This window comes from Saimiri boliviensis, chromosome X (genome assembly GCF_048565385.1).
Source record: "Saimiri boliviensis isolate mSaiBol1 chromosome X, mSaiBol1.pri, whole genome shotgun sequence".
Classification (NCBI taxonomy): domain Eukaryota; kingdom Metazoa; phylum Chordata; class Mammalia; order Primates; family Cebidae; genus Saimiri; species Saimiri boliviensis.
Window position 1 is genome coordinate 14,954,741 of NC_133470.1, and position 22,507 is coordinate 14,977,247.

Here is a 22,507-nt window from a genome sequence, read left to right on the forward strand (position 1 = left end):
GTTAAAGGGCTAGAACAATGCTATGTCACTATACAGGTATGGCCAAATCTAACTGGGCTTGTAAAATTTCACTTCCACCAGTAGTGTATGAAAATATCAATTTTAATTTTACTTGTACTTGATTAGTAACTTGAATTACATTCTTTGATGACTAGTACCTAGAAAATTAGATAGTAGTAGTACTAGCCCTACTTCTATAAAGTACCTAGGACTATGTCTGGCCCAAAATAGATACTCAGTGAATATTTGTTTAAAGTTGAAATTGAAGGTTTAACACTTTCTCACAAAATATGTGTCTACTTAGCACAGTTCCTCATTTGGAATCGTCTGTCTTTTTCTTCTTTATTATCAGGGTAGTACTGTTTTTCTTTTGAATCTGGTTAAGACATTAAGCCTCAGTTTTTTATATTTGTTGAAAATATTTTCCCTGTGTTGTTTAATTTCTTATGTAGACAATTTTAATTTTTATGTAATCAGATTTTTCAGTCATATTAATTGTGATGTTCTATCACTTTAAAGCTTATGAAACTTAGAGAAACTCCAGAGACCTCATAAAAGTCACTGTTTTTCCTTTTGAATTAATTTCTCATATACAATTTATTCATTCTGTATTGTGCTGTGAGATGTGGGTCTAAATAGATGTTTCTCTAAATTAGTAACAGATATCTCAGTACAATTTATAATCTAATCTTTTCCCCAGTGTTTTTTGACTTTTACCTGGCTCTTGGTAACATATGTGGATTAAAACAAAAGGGAATGAGTTTCAAATATCATGAAAAGAAGTAATATGAGATAAGATGGAATTATCTAACACTTTCCTCTGTGGTTTGCACCATTCTGTTCTCAAAAGGTTTATAATCTTGTTGTCAAAGGTCAAAGTTTTGACTGCATCATTTATCTGTTTGAATATAGCAATCTAGTGGCCTTAAAATGTTCTAAAGTAGATGTCAAAATGTCACTTACACAATTAAGATATGCAGCAAAAATATAGTTTCTCTACTTCATAACCTGATATATTATTCTTCACAAATCCCAATAATATTTATTTCTAAGCCCATTGATCTTCTCTAGGCTACAGCCTGGATCTTAGGAAAGTGGGATTCATATAAAATGGTGGTCTTGAATTTTCTGGTGCTGTGTCCCATGCTGGTCTTGAGACTGCATCTGGTGAACTTGTGATTTGCTTTTGTTTATTGGCTCAATGTACTAGAAGAGTTTTGACCCTCTTCCTCTGGGAACTTCAGTCTAATCTCTAGAAATCCCTCTGAGTCTCTTTAACAACCTCCTTCTCAACCCCTGGGAGCAGAGTTTACCCTCACCTTCTGCTCCAGATCACTGCACCCTGACACAGGCAGCCTCGTGGCCGGCTTCCTGACTCCAACATATAGTCCACATCGCACAAGAACTAAAGTTGACTCAAGAGTGCTAACCAGGCCCCCACTTGCAGAGGACACTGTTGGTGCTCCACAGTGATCCCCTTTACCAATCATTCACCCATTCCTCAAGTTGTTGCACGTTGGTTGCTAAGAGGTTACCCTTCTTTACAGAACTTCCCCCAGCTGAATGAGAGCCACTGTTGCCCAGGAAGCTATACCTACCTCTGCCTTTGGGGTGCAACTCATAGCCAATGACTAAATGCCACGGGGATATAATTCTTGTGTCCTTGCTTCAAGGGGAACCAACTCTGTGGTGCAATTTATGCTACAGAACTCCTGTGGAATCAAGCTAAAACTAAGAACACATCCTTACATAGCACCTTCCCCTGCTCTATTCCTTTTACCTCACTCCCTTTCTTCTGAAAGTATTCATCCAATAAACAGCATCCAGGCAATCCCTATCTCCAGCTATGCTTCTGGTGAGCATGACCTAAGCTTCTCACTATGTCTGATGATGCCTCTCTTTGCTAGGCTGAGTCATCCCATTGTCTTAGTACTATTTATTCTAATGACCGACATTTCTCCTCTGTTCCATAGTGCAAGGTATGTTAAATATCAACCTTATGTGTAGATAAGTTTCTGGGTTCTCCATTAAATTCCATTGGTGTATATTTTCTATCCTTGAAAAATAATATACTGCCTTGATTACTACAGATTTATAATAGTTTTGTTATCCAGCGGATCAAGTCTTCCTGCCTTGTGGGTTTCCTTTTCTTCTTCAAAGGGGTAATGGCTATCCTTGCCCTTTTGTATTTGCATATAAATTTTAAAATCAATTATTCAAGTTCCACCAAAAACATTAATTGAAATTGCATTGAATTTAGAAATAAATTTAGGGAAAATTGGCTTCTTTTTTTGCTCAGAGTACTATGGCATATCTCTCCTTTATGGCATTTCTCTAATGTCTCAAAATAAGATTTCATCATTTTTTTTCTGTAGCAATCTTGCACATTCTTTATTAGATTTATTCCTATATATTTTATATTAATTTCATTTTCTGTTTGCTCTTGGTATGGGTAAATATATTGGATTTGGGGATATTGAGGTTTTATATCCAGATACTGTGCTAAATTTTCTTAGCAATTTCAGTAGTTTATCAACCAAATCATTTGTTTGTCTATGAATACAATCATATCATCTGCAAATAATGCAGAACATTTGCTGTTTCTTTCTTTCCAGTTCTTATGGCTTTATTTCCTTTTCCTTGTTTTATGTACTGGTTAGAACATTGTCCACAACATTGAATAACAGTGGTTATCAGGGGCATCCTTATTTTATTCCTGATATCCAAGATAAATTTTTAAATATTTTGTAATTGAATATAATGTTTTCAGCAGGTCTTTTGGAGATTAAAGATGTTCTTTTCTACTCGTACATCACTAAGAGGTTTTTTAAATCATAAATGGTTGTTTAATACTATCAAATAAATTCTCTACATCTATTAAAGCAATCATGTGTTTTTTTGGTGTTTTTTTTTTTTTTTTTTTTGAGACAGAGTCTCACTCTGTCACCCAGACTGGAGTGCAGTGGCACAATCTCAGCTCATTGCAACCTCTGCCTCAGCCTCCCGAGTAGCTGGGATTACAGGCGTGCATCACTACGCCCATCTAATTTTTGTATTTTCAGTAGGGATAGTAGGGATGGGGTTTCACCATGTCGGCCAAGCTGGTCTCAAACTCCTGACCTCAAGTGATCCACCCGCCTTGGCCTCCCAAAGTTCTGGGATTACAGGCGTGAGCCACTGAGCCAGGACCATCCCGTAATTTTTTTCTTACTCTCATGTGATGAATTACACTGTTTAATTTTCTAATTTTAAGTCACCTTTGCATTCCTGAGTCAAACTTAATTCGGTCACAATGTATCATGTTCTGTGAACTTTTCTATACATGTCTTTCGGTTATGCTGTGTGCACGTTTCTTTTGGCTATTATATATAGGAGTCAAATTACTAGGTCGTGGGGTGTGGAAGTTGGTTTTCAAGAAAGGAGTGTGAGTTTAGCTTCAGATGTATTGAGTCAAGACTTCAGGAGGACGTCTAGAAAGAATATTCAGCAGGCTATTTAAAATGTGGTCCTACAGTTTGTGTAGAAGCCAGAAACATGGACTTGAGAGTCATCAACATAAAGCTTATATCTGAAGCCATCAGAATGGAATGTTCTTTGTTGGGGAGGATCAGGGAAGAGAGAAGAAGACTCCAGATTAACACCTGGAAAACACCTATAGCTAAGAGATAGGAAGACAGAGAGACACTAGAGACAGGGTGGGAAAAAGACGGAGAGAGTATTAAGCTTCCTATATTATGAAGGAAACAAGGGTAAGAAGGTGCTTAGATTTGGTAACCAGGAAGCCATTACACTATCTTCTCCCTTGCTGCAGCTGTTACTACAGCTACTGCCAGCGTTTGTTTTGTTGTTGTTGTTTTTGTTTGTTGGTTTGGTTTTTTGGGTTTTGTTTTGTTGTTTTTTTGCTTGCTTGTTTTTAATCTTTGTAAAGTTCTTTGGTTACTTTTGGAGTCATTCCAATTTGTAGGACTGTTATCAACCCTTGCAGCTGCTTAAGAACATTCTCTCCCACCCCACAGAAACACTCAGGACAGAGTACCTAATGAGCACTTACTAATTATAGGCCCATCAGTCAAAATTATGACCTTTAAAATAGCAGGCTTTCAAAAGTCAGCTGAAGGTGCACGTGCCACAGGACAAAGCAGTCACACAAATGGGTAGAGGAAAAAAGAGGTTCCCTTTAAAAGCTATTAACTTCACAGAACTGGATAGCTTGGGTTTTATGACTTGATATACTGAACCTTCCTTCATGCTCTTTCTTGCAACTCCTGTCAACACTTTTTTAGGCTCCTTTTCAAAGGTTAGTGGTGACGGATCATGAGCAAACAGAAAGGGGGAAATGAAGAAGGTCAGCTGAGTTTTGTGGATAGAAACATTAAAGTTTGGGAAGATTTCACCAGCTTACCTGTACTCTCTATGAGCAGGGATTAAGACAACACATACACAATCCGTCATTAGGTGCACAGACACAACCCTTGATATGGTTTGTCTGTGTCCCCACCCAAATCTCATCTTGAATTGTAGCTCCCATAATTCCCATGTATTGTAGGAGGGAGCTGGTGGGAGATAATTGAACCATGGGGGCAGTTTCCCCATACTGTTCTCATGGTGGTGAGTAAGTCTCATGAGATCTGATGGTTTTATAAGGGGAAACCCCTTTCACTTGGTTCTCCATTTTCTCTTGTCTTCCACCATGTAAGACATGCCTTTCACGTTCTGCCATGATTGTGAGGCCTCCCCAGCTGTGGGGAACTGTGAGTCCATTTAACCTCTTTTTCTTTGTAAATTACCCAGTCTCGGGTATGTCTTTATCAGCAGGGTGAGAACAGACTAATACAACTCTCAAATATGTAGTGAATGTTATTCCACAAGATAAATATTTATCATGCATTTACTATATTCCAAAGGAAAGACAATTCGCCTTGCAGAAAACACCTTAACAGCAATACAAACAGTCAAAAGGCAAAAGAAAATGAGAGCATGAGATGGGTGATAAAGAAATAAAATGGATAACTTCAAAACCAGAATAAGAAAACAAAAATGAAATACACAAACAGGAACAACAACCACAACAACAACAACAACAAAGCAAAAATTAAACCCAAATATATCAATAACGTATATTTTAGTCACTATCTTTAAAAGATAGCCGGGCGCGGTGGCTCACGCCTGTAATCCCAGCACTTTGGGAGGCCGAGGAGGGTGGATCACGAGGTCAAGAGATCGAGACCATCCTGGTCAACATGGTGAAACCCCGTCTCTACTAAAAATACAAAAAATTAGCTTGGCATGGTGGCACGTGCCTGTAATCCCAGCTACTCAGGAGGCTGAGGCAGGAGAATTGCCTGAACCCAGGAGGCGGAGGTTGCGGTGAGCCAAGATCGCGCCATTGCACTCCAGTCTGGGTAACAAGAGCAAAACTCTGTCTCCAAAAAAAAAAAAAAAAAAAAAAAAAGATAAATAAAATCTCCTTATATTGGATAGATGAAAAACAAAAGCCAAGCACAAGCTATAAAAAGGCACACCTAAAACATCATGACATATATTAGCTAAAATAAAAAATGTACTGGACAAATAATAGCAAAAATCTACTTAGCAAAATTAAGAGAAGGCAGAATGGAATTTTGAGGAAGAACTTAGTAGGAATAAAGAAAGACCTCACTTGATTACAAAAAGAACAATACACCAAAAATAATAATAATTTTGGAACTGTAGGCACTTAATAATGTGGTTTCAAACTGGGCATGGTGGTTCATGCCTGTAATCCCAGTACTTTGGGAGGCTAAGGCATAAGGATCACTTGAGTTCAGGAGTTCAGCACCAGCCTGGGCAACATGGCAAAATCCCATCTCTACAAAAAATTAGTCAGGAATGATGGTAGTCCCCACCTGTAGTTCCAGCTACTCAGGAGGCTGAGATGGGAGAAACAACTGATCCCAGAAGGTTGAGGCTGCAGTGAGCTGTAATCATGCACTCCAGCCTGGGTGACACAGCAAGACCCTGTCTCAAAAAATAATTATAATAATAATGTAGTTTCAAAATATATAAAGCAAAATATTTTTATAACAGATATACCATCATAGAAGGAAATTTTACTTAACTTTTCTCAAAAGTTATTGAGAAGGTAGCAAAAAATAAATATATATATATATGAATAGCAAAGATTTAATCTTCACTGAAAACACAGCTTGATCTAATATTTATATACAGAACATTGTACTCAACAAAAAAGGAAGGCACATTCATTTTGAGATCATATGGAACATTTATAAAAATTGACTACATATTAAGTAGGCTATAAAGAGAATCCCTCCAAATCCAAAGTTGGGGACCAATGGGCCAGTTGCTGAACTTCCATTCATGGCAGAGAGAAATCTACTAATACTGTTGATTTTCTTTAGTTCAGAGACTGGGGAAGTCCCAGCCCCTATGTAGCCAAGTCAGGAGCAGCTGGCCAACTGGTCCAAACTAAGATCATGTCAGATTCCAAGAAAGTTTTCTGATGAATCAGAAAAAATGACTCAAACTAAATCATTGGAAGCTCTACATTTGGGGTTCAGAAGCAAAAAGAGATTAAAATACGAAATGAGTGTGATTGCATTTTTTTCTAGTTCACTGCTTTTCCTGGGTTTATTTTTCTATCCAATGGCAAACTGCAAAATCATTTCAACTGCCACCTTCCATTTCTGTTGTACTTTTACACATATTAATTCATTTGATCCTCAGAATAAGCCTGTGAAGTAAAGAAAGTAATATTACATGTATTCATTAAGATAAAGTATATGAAACCTGCTTCTTGTCCATTACCAGAAAAAAAATTCTTTAATGATAGAAAATTCAGATTGTGTTGAAAAATATCTGCACATTATTCTGGATAGCCAATAGCATCTTTGTAACCTTTACCCCCTCACTAACCTATCAGCAGAAAGTTCATTTTGTCAGCAGAGCAGCAGTATGAAAGTTCTTCGAAATTATCAGTCCCCTAACGGTTTTCAACCCAGAAACTGATCATCTTTGGGATATAAAAGCTTTGCCTCCCTTGCTCAGAGGTAGGATAACACTAAGGCATTTTTTTAAATTGATATATATTTGAACATACTTAAGTGGTACATGTGACATTTTGTTACATGCACAGAACGTGTAATGATCTAGTCAGGGTATTTGGGGTATCATCACCTTGAACATTTATTATTGCTTTGTGTTGGGAACATTTGAAGTCCTCTCTTCTAGCTATTTTGAAATAGGCAACACGACCCTCCTCTGCTGTCAAACATTATAACATTCCTTCTATCTAACTGCATATTTGTATCCATTAACCAACCTCTCTTCCTCTCTTCCCCCAACAGACATCCTTTCCCGCCTCTGGTAATCACTACTCTACTCTGTACCTCCATGAGAGCAATTTTTCTAACTCCCACATATGAATAAGAACATGCCTGGCTTATTTCACTTAACATAACATCCCCTAGTTCGATTCACGTTGAGGCATTTTTTTTAAACAAGGTATCCCTCTGTCACTCAGGCTGGAGTGCGGTGGCATGATCACGGTTCACTGCAGCCTCAACTCCCCAGGCCCAAGCAATCCTCCCACCTCAGCCTCCCCAGTAGCAAGGACTAGAGGCATGTGCCACCACCACCAGCTAATTTCTGTATTTTTTGTAATGATGGGTGTCTCACCATGTTGCCCAGGATGGTCTCAAACTGCTGGGCTCGGGCAATCTTCCCATCTCAGCCTCCCAAAGTGATCGGATTACAGGCATGAGCCACTGTGCCCAGCCCAAGAGGCATGTTTTTTACACTGCTTCCTAGAGTTCCCAGCAGGCTTAAGTTCCAGTATCACTCTGTGTTGGCTTTTCCCTTGCCTGTCTTCTTTCCCCACTCCCTATCAATATTTCCTTCATCTCTCAATTAAATGAGTTGCACTCGAATCTTTGTCCTGGTATTGGCTTCTGTGGGAACACAAACTATGGCATATTTCACTCAGAAAAAAAATTTGCATGTCTTGTACAATTTCTACTTATTGCTTAATGTCAGAAATAACTGAGTCATTAACACTTGTTTTTTATTTCCTGAAATGTAGAAAACTTTATGGTACTTTTTAATCAATGAACGTATCATTGCGTAAGCACCCAGCATGCATAGCTGATACTGATGGTCTTATTTACTACAGAAGGAGAGAGGAAAGAAGTGTACAATGTTTTAAGATGGGTATTCACAACTGGAATTGAGTGAGGACATGGAGCTAGGAATGGGTTGACAATCCTTCATGTTGTGGGTGTCACAAATGACTTGCCTGTGTGTGCTCTAAAAACCTGCACAGCTCAATGCTTCGAAGCCTTCTGGAGACTACAGTGGGGTTTTGCATGGCCCCAATTCCAGGTGGGAATTGAGACATCCAACATCAGTGTCACTTTTAGGGAGGGCTGGTCTTTCCTGGAGACCTTCTGTGAGAATGGTGACTTTCTCTAGGCAAACCCACCCACTCTCTTTAGCATTGGACTGAGGTCTAGCTCCAGACTGCCCAACTCTGTCACTTACACTACTTTTGGAGGAAATTATTAGTAGCATTTCTTCTGCCCTTTATTCTTTTCAAGATGATTTGTAACCATTTATTGCTCATTCCTTACAAAGGCCCAATGAGGAAATGCAGGGAAAATCCAGGAGATTATAGGTGGGTGACAGTTCAAATTACACTTCCAGTATCCTCACACCCTTCCTTGGACAGAAGAAAGTATCTAAAGATTATGCCAAATCTTCCTTTGAAGTGACAGGTAGGCCAATACAAAGTAGTTCAAAAGGATATTTCATTAAAAAAAAATTTAAATCTTGCTTTACCACTCTGTAGTTTAAATAGCTTTATGGAGACTTTGGAGTTATATTTATGTTCCTCTTGCTTTGTATACATGTTTTAAACTGCCAGATCCATTCTATGATAAACAAGGTTTTATCCCCCAGGAAACGTGACTCTTGAGTTATTTGCAATGCATGGGCTCTGCTTCTGGAACCATTGTTTTTTATCCCTGGTGAAATAATATTGTCCCCTTGTATGAATAAATCAGCACATACTAAAAACTATGGCAAGGAGGGAAGAAAAAAAAAAACAGATGAAAACAAGCACTTAAAATAACTGGAAGATAACTACCCTTGTTGATTCTTGTCCTTTTTCCAGAAAGCGACTAGTGCAGGCAAAAAGGACAAGTGTCCTCACTGTTACGGTGAGGATGCAGAGGTTCAGCAGGGTCAGATGCCACTTATGCTTAGTGTCACCAACCTTTGCTTTTTCTTTTTTATTGTTTTCAATTTTTGCATTCCATATTTGGAAGTCACCTTGGCTAAAGATGGGAAAGGAATTGTAGACCATTGATTTTCAAGGAGCAAATTCCTTTTGATGCCAAACAAATCTTATTTGACTTTCCAATATATAAAGCAGATTTAAAAGTGGTATTTTATTTGTCTGAATTTATTGTATAAATTATAAGTCAGATAAGAAACACCTGCTATAGCTTTGGATGTTCCAAATCTCATGTTGAAAATTGATCCCTGATACTGGAGGTGGAGCCTAACGAATGTGTCTGCATAGGGCCTAATTGAAGGTGTTTGGGGCCCATGAAAGAGGGCATGGATCCCTCATGAATAGATTAATGCTCTCCCAGGGGAATGAATTCTTGTTCTAAATAGTTCACACAAGGGTTGATTATTGAAAAGAGCCTGGCACCTCCCCTCTCTCTCTTCCTTCTTTTTCCGACATGTGAACTCTGCACACTGGCTCTCCTAATCACCTCTCAAGGGCCCCCCTACTCATTCCAATAACATCACCTTGAGCTTTAGAATTTTTTTTTTTTTGAGACAGGGTCTCACTCTGCCATCCAACCTGCAATGCAGTGGTGCAATCATGGCTCGCTGAAGCCTCGACCCCCACCATGCCTAAGAGATCCTGCTACCTCAGCCTCTTGAGTAACTGGGACTACAGGCATGTACAACCACACCCGGCTAATTTTTGTATTTTTTGTAAAGACAATGTTTCATAATGTTTCCCAGGCTAGGGTCTCGAACATCTGGGCTCAAGTGATCCTTCTGCCTCAGCCTCCCAAAGTGCTGGGATTACAGGCATGAGCCACCTTGCCCTGCTAATGGGAGTAGTGCCCTTGTAAGAAAGGCCCCAGAGGCGTCCCTTGCCCTTTCCACCATAAGGACAAAACAAGACGGCCGTTTATGGTCAGGTTCTCACCAGACACTGAATCTGCCAGCACCTTCACCTTAGATTTCTGGTCTAAGGTACTTTGTTACAGCAGCTCAAGTGGACTGAAGCAACTGGATTCACAGAAGACCTTTGCCTAAGGCTTTATTTAGAGCTAAAATCCCATTGTTTAACCAAAGGAACTTTTTCTCATAAGATGTCCAGTTGAAATCTCAGGGCCAGCCCCATCTCAACTGTGTAACTGTCGTTGCAGCACCCTTCTTCTAGACCCAGTGTTCCATTTTCTGTTACTGTTACTTGAATTAGAATTGGCCTATTTTAAATTACACATGCATTTGCATTATAAACGATACAAACAATGATATGGTTTGGCTCTCCCCACTCAAATATCATCTCAAATTATAATCCCCATGTGTGGAGGAAGGGACCTGTAATCCCCACATGTTGAAGGAAGGAAGTGATTGGATTATGGAGATGGCTTCCCCCCAAGCTGTTCTTGTGATAGTGAGTTAATTCTCACGAGATCTGATGGTTTTATAAATGGTAGTTTTTCCTGTGTTTGTGCACACTTCTCTCTCCTGCTGCCATGTGAAGAAGGTCCTTGTTTCCCCTTTGCTTTCCACCACGATGGTAAGTTTTCTGAGGCTTCCCCAACCATATGGAACTGTGAGTCAATTAAACCTCTTTCTTTTATAAATTACCCAGTCTAGGTTATTTCTTTATAGCAGTGTAAAAATGGACAAATACAAACAATAATGCCTCCCACACCTATTTATTCCTTTCCACTCCCCAGAAGTAACCCCAACTAAGCATCCAGCAACTGTCTTCTAACTTGCGTGATGCATTTACAAATTAAACAGGTATACCCATGTGGCCTTTAATAATGCAAATAGAACTGTATTTCATTTACTGTTCTGTGACTTGCTGTTTGAACTAAAGAAATGTCTCAGCAAGTTAGGACATGATTTTCAAATCATTTTATCTAGACTGATTGCATTTTTTTAATCAATATTTTGTTCAGGTATAATTTATTTACAGTCCACTTCATATAACTGACTATGAGGACTTTTTGCATGTACTTACAGATGCTCTTTGATTTACGATGAGATTATGTCCCGATAAACCAGTCATAAATTGAAAAGATAAGTTGAAAATGCAGCCCGAGAGTCTTGGTCAAAGAGTCTCCAGTGCTGAAAGTCGAAACCCTTGTGATTGCATATGACGTTCACACCATCATAAAGTTGGAAAATCATTCAACAAACCACATAAGTCAGGACCATCTGTATTCCTGTGTGACCACCACCCAGATCAAGATGTAAAACATTTCTATTATCCGAGAAAGGCTCTCCCATTCCCCTTTCAGTCAATATCACCCCACAGATGTTGAGATGGTGACTACACTGGCTTCCAACACCATGCAGTAGTTTTTTCCTGTTAAACATCACATTCATGGACTCACATGGCAGGTATTCTTCTGTGTCTGGATTCTTCTGTGCAATACAATATTCTGGAGCATCATCCATGTTTTTGCATGCATGGGTAGTTTGCAATTTTGTCATTGTGGCTGCTGAGTGGTATTCCCACCAAAATTCAGTTTGTTTTCACTTTGGGGCTCTTGTGAGTAAGGTTATTGTGAATATTCTCATAGAAGTCATTTTGTGGATATATGCGCTTACTTATCTTGGGAATATATTGACAATTGTTGAGTCATTGGTACTGTTCATTTAATTTTATTACAAACTACCAAACATTTTCCCACAGTGGCTGATATGGTTTGAATCTGGGTCTCCACCAAAATCTCATGTTCGATTGTAATACCCACTGCTGGAGGTGGGGCCAGGTGGGAGGTAACAGGATCATGAGGGTGGTTTCTGAGGGTTTAGCACCATCCCCATAGTGTTTTTGTGAGCTAGAGTTCCTACAAGATCTGGCTGTTTAAAAGTGTGTGGCCTCTCCCCCTTCTCTCCCTCTTCCTCCTGCTCAGGCCATGTAAGATGTGCCTGCTTCCCCTTTGACTTCTGCCATGATTGAAAATGTTCTGAGGCCTCCCCAGAAGCAATCATGTTTCCTGTACAGCTTCCCAAATGATGAGCTAATTAAACCCCTTTTCTTTTTTCTTTTTTTTTTAAATTTATTTATTGCATTTTAGGTTTTGGGGTACATGTCATGAACATGCAAGATTGTTGCATAGGTACACACATGGCAGTGTGGTTTGCTGCCTTCCGTCCCCTCACCTGTATCTGTCATTTCTCCCCATGCTATCTCTTCCCACCTCCCCATCCCCCCACCCCTCCCCCATTTCCCCCCAACGGACCCCAGTGTGTAGTGCTCCCCTCCCTGTGTCCATGTGTTCTCATTGTTCAACACCCGCCTATGAGTGAGAATATACGGTGTTTGATTTTCTGCTCTTGTGTCAGTTTGCTGAGAATGATGGTTTCCAGGTTCATCCATGTCCCTACAAAGGACGTGAACTCATCGTTTTTGATGGCTGCATAATATTCCATGGTGTATATGTACCACATTTTCCCTATCCAGTCTATCATCGTTGGGCATTTGGGTTGGTTCCAGGTCTTTGCTATTGTAAACAGTGCTGCAATGAACATTCGTGTGCACGTGTCCTTGTAGTAGAATGATTTACAATCCTTTGGATATATACCCAGTAATGGGATTGCTGGGTCAAATGGGATTTCTATTTTTAGGTCCTTGAGGAATCGCCACACTGTCTTCCACAATGGTTGAATTAATTTACATTCCCACCAACAGTGTAAAAGTGTTCCTATTTCTCCACATCCTCTCTAGCATCTGTTGTTTCCCGATTTTTTAATGATCGCCATTCTTACTGGTGTGAGATGGTATCTCAATGTGGTTTTGATTTGCATTTCTCTGATGACCAGTGATGATGAGCATTTTTTCATGTGTTTGTTGGCCTCCTGTATGTCTTCTTTTGTAAAGTATCTGTTCATATCCTTCGCCCATTTTTGAATGGGCTTGTTTGTTTTTTTCTTGTAGATCTGTTTTAGTTCTTTGTAAATTCTGGATATCAGCCCCTTGTCAGATGGGTAGGCTGCAAAAATTTTTTCCCATTCTGCTGGTTGCTGATTCACTCTACTGACTGTTTCTTTTGCCGTGCAGAAGCTGTGGAGTTTGATTAGGTCCCATTTGTCTATTTTGGCTTTTGTTGCCATTGCTTTTGGCGTTTTGGTCATGAAGTCCTTGCCTACACCTATGTCCTGAATGGTTTTGCCTAGATTTTCTTCTAAGGTTTTTATGGTATTAGGTCTGATGTTTAAGTCTTTAATCCATCTGGAGTTAATTTTGGTGTAAGGTGTCAGGAAGGGGTCATGTTTCTGCTTTCTGCACATGGCTAGCCAGTTTTCCCAACACCATTTATTAAACAGGGAGTCCTTTCCCCATTGCTTGTTTTTGTCAGGTTTGTTGAAGATCAGATGGTTGTGGGTATGTTGTATTTCCTCTGAGGCCTCTGTTCTGTTCCATTGGTCTATATCTCTGTTTTGGTAACAGTACCATGCTGTTTTGATTACTGTAGCCCTGTAGTATAGTTTGAAGTCCGGTAGTGTGATGCCTCCTGCTTTGTTCTTTTTGCTTAGAATTGACTTGGCTATGCGGGCTCTCTTTTGGTTCCATATGAAGTTTAAGGTGTTTTTTTCCAGTTCTGTAAAGAAGGTCATTGGTAGCTTGATGGGAATAGCATTGAATCTGTAAATTACTTTGGGCAGTATGGCCATTTTCACTATGTTGATTCTTCCTAACCATGAACATGGAATGCTTCTCCATCTGTTTGTATCCTCTCTTATTTCATTGAGCAATGGCTTGTAGTTCTCCTTGAAGAGGTCCTTTACGTTCCTTGTTAGTTGTATTCCTAGGTACTTTATTCTCTTTGTAGCAATTGTGAATGGCAGTTCGTTCTTGATTTGGCTCTCTTGAAGTCTATTACTGGTGTATAGGAATGCTTGTGATTTTTGCACGTTGATTTTGTATCCTGAGACTTTGCTGAAGTTGTTTATCAGTTTCAGGAGATTTTGGGCTGAGATGATGGGGTCTTCCAGATATACAATCATGTCATCTGCAAATAGAGACAATTTTATTTCCTCCTTTCCAATTTGGATACCGATTATTTCTTTTTCTTGCCTGATTGCTCTGGCTAGAACTTCCAGTACTATATTGAATAGGAGTGGTGAGAGAGGGCATCCTTGTCTAGTGCCAGATTTCAAAGGGAATGCTTCCAGTTTTTGCCCATTCAGTATGATATTGGCTGTTGATTTGTCGTAAATAGCTTTTATTGTTTTGAGATACGTTCCGTCAATACCTAGTTTATTGAGGGTTTTTAGCATAAAGGGTTGTTGAATTTTGTCAAAAGCCTTCTCTGCATCAATTGAGATAATCATGTGGTTTTTGTCTTTGGTTCTGTTTATGTGGTGAATTACGTTTATGGACTTGCGTATTGTTCAACCAGCCTTGCATCCCCGGGATGAATCCTACTTGATCATGGTGGATGAGCTTTTTGATATGCTGTTGCAATCGGTTTGCCAGTATTTTATTGAAGATTTTTGCATCTATGTTCATCATGGATATTGGCCTGAAATTTTCTTTTCTTGTTGAGTCTCTGCCGGGTTTTGGTATCAGGATGATGTTTGTCTCGTAAAATGATTAGGGAAGGATTCCCTCTTTTTGGATTGTCTGAAATAGTTTCAGAAGGAATGGTATCAGCTCCTCTTTGTATGTCTGGTAGAATTCAGCTGTGAACCCATCTGGACCTGGGCTTTTTTTGGGTAGTAGGCTCTTTATTGCTGCCTCGACTTCAGACCATGTTATTGGTCTATTCAGGGTTTCGGCTTCTTCCAGGTTTAGACTTGGGAGGATGCAGGTGTCCAGGAATTTATCCATTTCTTCCAGGTTTACTAGTTTATGTGCATAGAGTTGTTTGTAATAATCTCTGATGATGGTTTGGATTTCTGTGGAATCTGTGGTGATATCCCCTTTATCGTTTTTTATTGCATCAATTTGGTTATTCTCTCTTTTCTTTTTTATTAATCTGGCTAGTGGTCTGTCTATTTTGTTGATCTTTTCAAAAAACCAGCTCCTGGATTTATTGATTTTTTGAAGAGTTTTTTGTGTCTCTATTTCCTTCAGTTCTGCTCTGATCTTAGTTATTTCCTGTCTTCTGCTAGGTTTTGAGTTTTTTTTTTATCTTGCTCCTCTAGCTCTTTCCATTTTGATGATAGGGTGTCAATTTTCGATCTCTCCTTTCTTCTCATGTGGGCACTCACTGCTATATATTTTCCTCTAGAGACTGCTTTAAATGTGTCCCAGAGATTCTGGTATGTTGTGTCTTCGTTCTCATTGGTTTCGAAGAATATCTTTATTTCTGCCTTCATTTCATTGTTTATCCAGTCAACATTCAAGAGCAAGTTGTTCAGTTTCCATGAAGCTGTGCGGTTCTGAGTTAGTTTCTGCATTCTGAGTTCTAACTCGATTGCACTGTGGTCTGAGAGACTGTTCTTTTGCATTTGCTGAGGAGTGATTTATTGCCAATTATGTGGTCAATTTTAGAGTAGGTGTGATGTGGTGCTGAGAAGAATGTATATTCTGTGGATTTGGGGTGGAGAGTTCTGTAAATGTCTATTAGGTTTGCTTGTTCCAGGTCTGTATTCAGGTCCTGGATATCCTTGTTGATTTTCTGTCTGGATGATCTGTCTAATATTGACAATGGGGTGTTAAAGTCTCCCACTATTATTGTGTGGGAGTCTAAATCTCTTTGTAAGTCATTAAGAACTTGTCTTATGTATCTGGGTGCTCCTGTATTGGGTGCGTATATATTTAGGATCATTAGCTCTTCTTGTTGCAGTGATCCTTTTACCATTATGTAATGTCCTTCTTTGTCTCTTTTGATCTTTGTTGCTTTAAAATCTATTTTATCAGAGATGAGAATTGCAACTCCTGCCTTTTTTTTGCTCTCCATTTGCTTGGTAGATCTTCCTCCATCCCTTTATTTTGAGCCTTTGTGTATCCTTGCATGTAAGATGGGTTTCCTGGATACAGCACACTGATGGGTTTTGGCTTTTTATCCAATTTGCCAGTCTGTGTCTTTTGATTGGGGCATTTAGTCCATTGACATTTAGGGATAGTATTGTTATGTGTGAATTTGATACTGTCATTTTGATGCTACCTGGCTGTTTTGTTGGTTAGTTGATGCAGATTCTTGATTGTGTTGATGCTCTTTTACCATTTGGTGTATTTTTGGAGTGGCTGGTACTGGTTGTTCCTTTATATGTGTAGAGCCTCTTCCAGGAGTTCTTGTAGAGCAGGTTTGGTGGTGATGAAATCTCTGAGTGCTTGCTTGTTCACAAAGGATTTTATTTTTCCTTCACTTATGAAGCTTAGTTTGGCTGGATAGGAGATTCTGGGTTGAAAGTTCTTTTCTTTAAGGATGTTGAATATTGGCCCCCAATCTCTTCTGGCTTGTAGGGTTTCTGCTGAGAGATCTGCTGTGAGTCTAATGGGCTTCCCTTTGTGGGTAACCCGACCTTTCTCTCTGGCTGCCCTTAGCATTTTCTCTTTCATTTCAACCCTGGTGAATCTGACGATTATGTGCCTTGGGGTTGCTCTTCTTGAGGAATATCTTTGTGGTGTTCTCTGTATTTCCTGGATTTGAATATTGGTCTGCCTTGCTAGGTTGGGGAAGTTTTCCTGGATAATATCCTAAAGAGTATTTTCCAGCTTGGATTCATTCTCTTCATCACATTCAGGTACACCTATCAGACGTAGATTGGGTCTTTTCACATAGTCCCACATTTCTTGAAGATTTTGTTCATTCCTTTTTGCGCTTTTTTCTCTGTTCTTGCCTTCTCTTTTTATTTCATTGAGTTGATCTTCGACCTCTGATATCCTTTCTTCTGCTTGGTCAATTCGGCTATTGAAGCTTGTGCATGCTTCACGAAGTTCTCGTGTTGTGTTTTTCAGCTCCATCGATTCACTTATACTCCTCTCCATGCTGTCCATTCTCGTCAGCAGTTCGTCCAATCTTTTTTCAAGGTTCCTATTTTCTTTGCGTTCGGTTAGAACATGTTCTTTTAGCTCACTGTAGTTTCTTACTACCCACCTTCTGAAGTCTGATTCTGTCATTTCATCACCCTCCTTCTCCATCCAGTCTGGTTCCCTTGCTGGTGAGGAGTTGTGATCCCTTTTAGGAGGAGAGGTGTTCTGGTTTCGGGAGTTTTCGTCCTTTTTGCGCTGGTTTCTTCCCATTTTTGTGGGTTTATCCACCTGTTGTCTGTCTCTGTCCCAGGGAGTTGGAGCTTTATGAGTTTCCGTTGCACTACTGCCTCTTTTGATTTTTCTTTCAGGTCTGAACCGCCCAGCTAGCAGCACGCCTAGCCACTGCCTGCCCGCAGGGGCTTTGCTGAGCTGCTGTGGGTTCCGCCCAGCTGCCCTGAGCTCTTCCCTATAGTCCTTTTTATATGGGCGTAGTTAGAACTGTCTGGGCAATGGTGGCCCCGCCTCTGTTATGGTGGACTCTCTCTGTTGTGGCAGGTTGCCTCGGCAACGGCGGGTTGCCTAGGCAACGGCAGCCTGCCTCCATAGCAGTGGAGAGTCTCAGTAATGGCGGAAGCCCCTCCCCCACCGAGCCGGACCGTCGGGGTTCAGCTGTGCTTGGTTTGAAGGGCTCAACCCAGAGGGTTTCCAATTACTGTTTTTGTTTTCGTTGTTGTTGGGGGTGGAGGGGTGGGACCAACCGAGCCTGATCACCTGGCTCCCTGACTCAGAGTCTTTTCTTTTAAGTTGAACGACCCCGCATTCCGGTCGCTTGTTGAAAAGGCGCCAGGATCTCCCGTGCTGCGACTCACGGAGTCGGTTCGAACTGCGGCGCCGGCTCCTGGCGGATTTTTTGCCTAGGAATCTCCTGGCCTGACTCGCTATTTCAGATGAATGGGCAACTCTGCCGTCTCAGGGCTCTGCTCGCCAGGTAAGAGGGCTCCCAGACCAGTGGCTTTTGTACGGAGAACCGCAGCAACCGGGCGTGGTCACAGCAGCCGCGCGGGCGGAATCAGCCCCGCGGGGGCCAAAACAGCCGCACCGGCTGGGACTGCGACGCTGGTGACCCCTCTGCCTGGGTATCTCCTGGTCTGTGGGCAATAAGAGTTCGTCTGGAAATGCGGCGTCCACTCACCCTCTGCACTTTCACTGGGAGCTGAAGTCCTGAGCTGTTCTTAGGCGGCCATCTTCCCAGCATTCCCCCCGCCTTTTCTTTATAAATTAGTCTCAGGTATTTCTTTATAGCAGTATGAGAATGACTAATACAGTGGCTATGACACCTTACACTCCTACCAACAGTGTATGGCATTCCAGTTGTCCCATGACAGCACTTTGTATTGTCAGAATTCACAATGTAAGCCATTCTGATGAAGGGATACTGACATCTCATTACAATTTTAACTTGCATTAATCTGATGACCAATTATGTTGAGCACTTTCTCATGTGCTTATTGGCCTTTTCTGTATCTTCTTTAATGACATGCCCATTCAAGAATTTTGTCCATTTTTTAATTGCATTGTTCATCTTTTTATCATTGATGTATAGGATTTTAAAATGTATAATGGATCTAAGTTCTCTATCAGACATATATATTGTGAATATTTTTAATCTATGGCTTGCCTTTCATGTTAATAAGGCCACATTCTTTTTAATGGATGCCTGTTTTCCCATTGGAGTGGGAGTTTCTTCATCTACACCACAAGTTCTCTATTAATGGACATTTACATTCCTAGGGGAAAAAATTATGCTTTGGTGGAAAGGAGCATTGTATAGAGCATACCCTTCTGGTTCTCAGATTCTGCTTCTGAATCTTTCATTGTCTTTGAACTACTTTTGGATTCTGTAAATTGTGTATAACTGATAGCAAGGCATGTATAGATGGAGATTCAATTGACTGCCTGCCCTCGCTGTGGAAGAGCCTTCATGTGCACATTCACTTTCATATTCCTGATGTCTATATGTGTCTGTTCTTTGGATTGTCCTTTGAAATGGTTGTAACATCTTACCAGTTCCCTCATTATACTAGATTCAATAAAATCTCCAGCATATGTTCATTTTATATCTGTATGAGAGCCATGATTTTACTTTAAAAAAAAAAAAAAAAAACACACATGGTTCCCGATTTTTTTTCTTTTACAAAGGATATTGCAGCCCTAATTACATATTTATCTTAGTGTACATTCATCTCACTCAAGACTCAGAAGTCCTTATGCCATCTTCACACTCAAAATGCAACCAACTTTGAGGAATAGATTTAACAATGAAGACATAAGACATAACAATGAAGACATAAGGGATGAGTACAGACAGAACTTACATTTTCATAGGGGAAAAGATCAAATTAGTCTCAAACCAAAGAAATAAAACTAATCATGGACTCTCAGGCATGCTAAGGCAGGGTGACTGAGGAATGCCTTTGTTTATTGGGTATCTACTATTCGGTGTTAAGCACCAAAGACACAGTCTCTGCCTTCCAGAAGCTCAGGGTAGTGGCCAAGACAAATAGTTAAGCAAGTGAGTGATGTTAATGCTGACTCTGCATTCTAATGCTGCAAAGTAGAAGAAAGGAAATTTATCCATCTCTGGTCCTCAGGTTTCTGAATGTTTCCAGAGTGCCTGGAAATGCTTTCATATGGAAACAGCCTTTTATATTTGAAAGATAAAAGAAATTAAATTTTGATCTTCATTCTGTTCAAATAAGAGCACACATCCTAATAACAAAGATATTAGTTTTACTGCTAAGAAATATCTGAAATATTCATTAAACTGCTCACTGGTGGGTATGGGCACAATCGATTGTGAGTCCCCATTTCTAATAGTACTGGCTCCTGGGATGGTGAGAGGATCAAATGCATTAACATGTTATACTACATCAGGAGTTAGTTGGAGAATCAGAAGCCATGCTGTGTATGTCAGGCATAAAGGGTTTTAGCATAGGAATTAGTGGTTTACAGGACTATTAAAAGAGGTAGGAAAGACACAGTCAAAGGTGTCATCAAAGATAAAGGGAGCAGACACTGGAGACCTCAGCCTAAAGCACCAAGGTGGAAGATTTTCAAAAAGATTATTAGGGAGCTGCTGAGGTTCGCAAGAAGCAGTGGAAATCCCCTCCTCTAGCCCCGCCCCTGCCTGCTGTAAAGTATGTGACTCTCATGAGTTCCTTAAGGAAGATTCTGTAAATCTCACGTCTGCCCACATGTCTGGTCATGAACAATAATGGCTTCTCCCTCTCTTCTGCCTTCAAATTTCATACAAGTTTCTCTCATTGACAAACTCAACTGGAACTGTACTGAGGCAAGAGTTCTGGGGAATATGCTTCTCAGTGTCTCTTCTGGAAAGCACAGATTCTAGAAGGGGGACAAGGGTGACACTGAGTTGAGGCAGGACAGTCCTGCCCACACAGAAAGCACAGTGCCTGGCACTCAGCCAACGCTTAATAAGCGGTGACCGTCATCATCATCACCATTCATGAAGCAGCAGGGACACTGGGCCAGCACTTAACTTCACAGTTTGAAATTGTTCTTTTTCTTCCAGGATATCTGTCCACCACACAGCCCCCCCAAGCCCCATTCCATTGCCCCTACAGGCAAACAAAGAATTGCCCATCACAATCCTGGAAGGCAACTGCTGGATAATTCAGTGATATTGAAAATACATAAAGGGATTTATAGGTTAGGGATAACACCCCTCACATAAAAGTGAGACTTTAGGTCTAGTCCTGGCTTTGTTGCTAGCAGCTCTATGATTGGGGGCTGACCTGTTTTTGTAACTATTTTATGGAAAAATCTAGAAGGCTGCAATACTGAGAAAAGCACATCAGCTCTGGGATTTCTCCCCCACAATGCATACCCTCAATCTAACCAGGAGAAAACATCAGACAAACCCAAAGGGAGGGATATTCTACAAAACAACTGACCAGTACTCTTCAGAAGTGTCAAGGTCAGGAAAAAACAAGGAAAGACTTAGGAGCTGTCATAGATTGAAGGAAAGTAAGATGTGACAACTAAATGCCAGGTAGGACTTTGTATTGAATCCTGGAAGTAAAAAGGAACTTCAGTGGAAAACCTAGTGAAATACGAAGACAGACTGGAGTTAGCAGTATTGTACCAATGTTCCTTTCTGAGTTTTAATCATTGTAGCATGGTTATGTGAGCTGTTAACCATGCTCAGGGGAGGCTATACGGGAACACTCTGTGCTATTTTTGCAACTCTTCTGTAAGCACAAAATTATCCCCAAATAAAAAGTTTAAATATAAAAGACGGCTAAGTAGCATCAAGAGTGAATTCATCACTTTGCACTGGGCCTGCAAATGATGTAACTGGTGTGGTATGGAAGTATATAGAGAACTGGATGAAACATTTCCTAGGGTGCAAAGTAATGATGAAGCAGCAAAATGACTGCCCAGAGCTTGGGGGGTCCTGGGAGGGATAGAGACAGGAGCTGCTCAATCTGAATGGGACTTGGGGACAGGAATAAGAATGGCTGTGGGGCTGATCGCAGTGGCTCACGCCTGTTATCCCAGCACTCTGGGAGGCCAAGGTGGGCAGACCACTTGAACTTAGGAGTTTGAGACCAGCCTGGGCAACACAGCAAGTCCCCTGTCTCTACAAAAATTAGCCAGGTGTTGGGGGTGCACACCTGTAGTCCCAGCTATTTAGGAGGCTGAGGTGGGAGCATCACTTGAGCCTGGGAGGCGGAGGTTGCAGTGAGCAGAGATCACTCCACTGCACTCCAGCCTGGGTGACAGAGTGAGACCCTGTCTCAAAAAAACAAAAACAGCTTTATATATTAATAATATTTAAGAAATTGTTTTAAAAATGGCTGTGGACCACTGATTGAAGACCAGCTGGGACAAGGGACACACACCTCAACTGATGATGGCTACAGAAAACGGCAAGAATCTGATACTGATACCCTCTCCCCAGCTTGGCAGTGTAGATGACCCCTAGGACTTAGAAGCAAGTTTGGAGAAAAGGACAGAAATGCCACTCATTGGTATTCTCCCAAACCACCTCCGTTCATGCCCCGGGTTGTTTTCTTGTCTTCCAAGGAAAGTCAAAAGCCTTGAATGACTAAGATTCAGTTTCTACTTCCAATGCATGGAGGCTCATAATAGAAATTAAGTTGTTATAGAAAAATAAAGTTAGATTTCCTGCCCGCCTGTGTTTGTGGAGATTTGTACATGTCTCACCCATCAGTCTTCCAAATTGATTTTAATAGTTATTTGTGATTATAAATTATTCTACGTTGAAGTAGA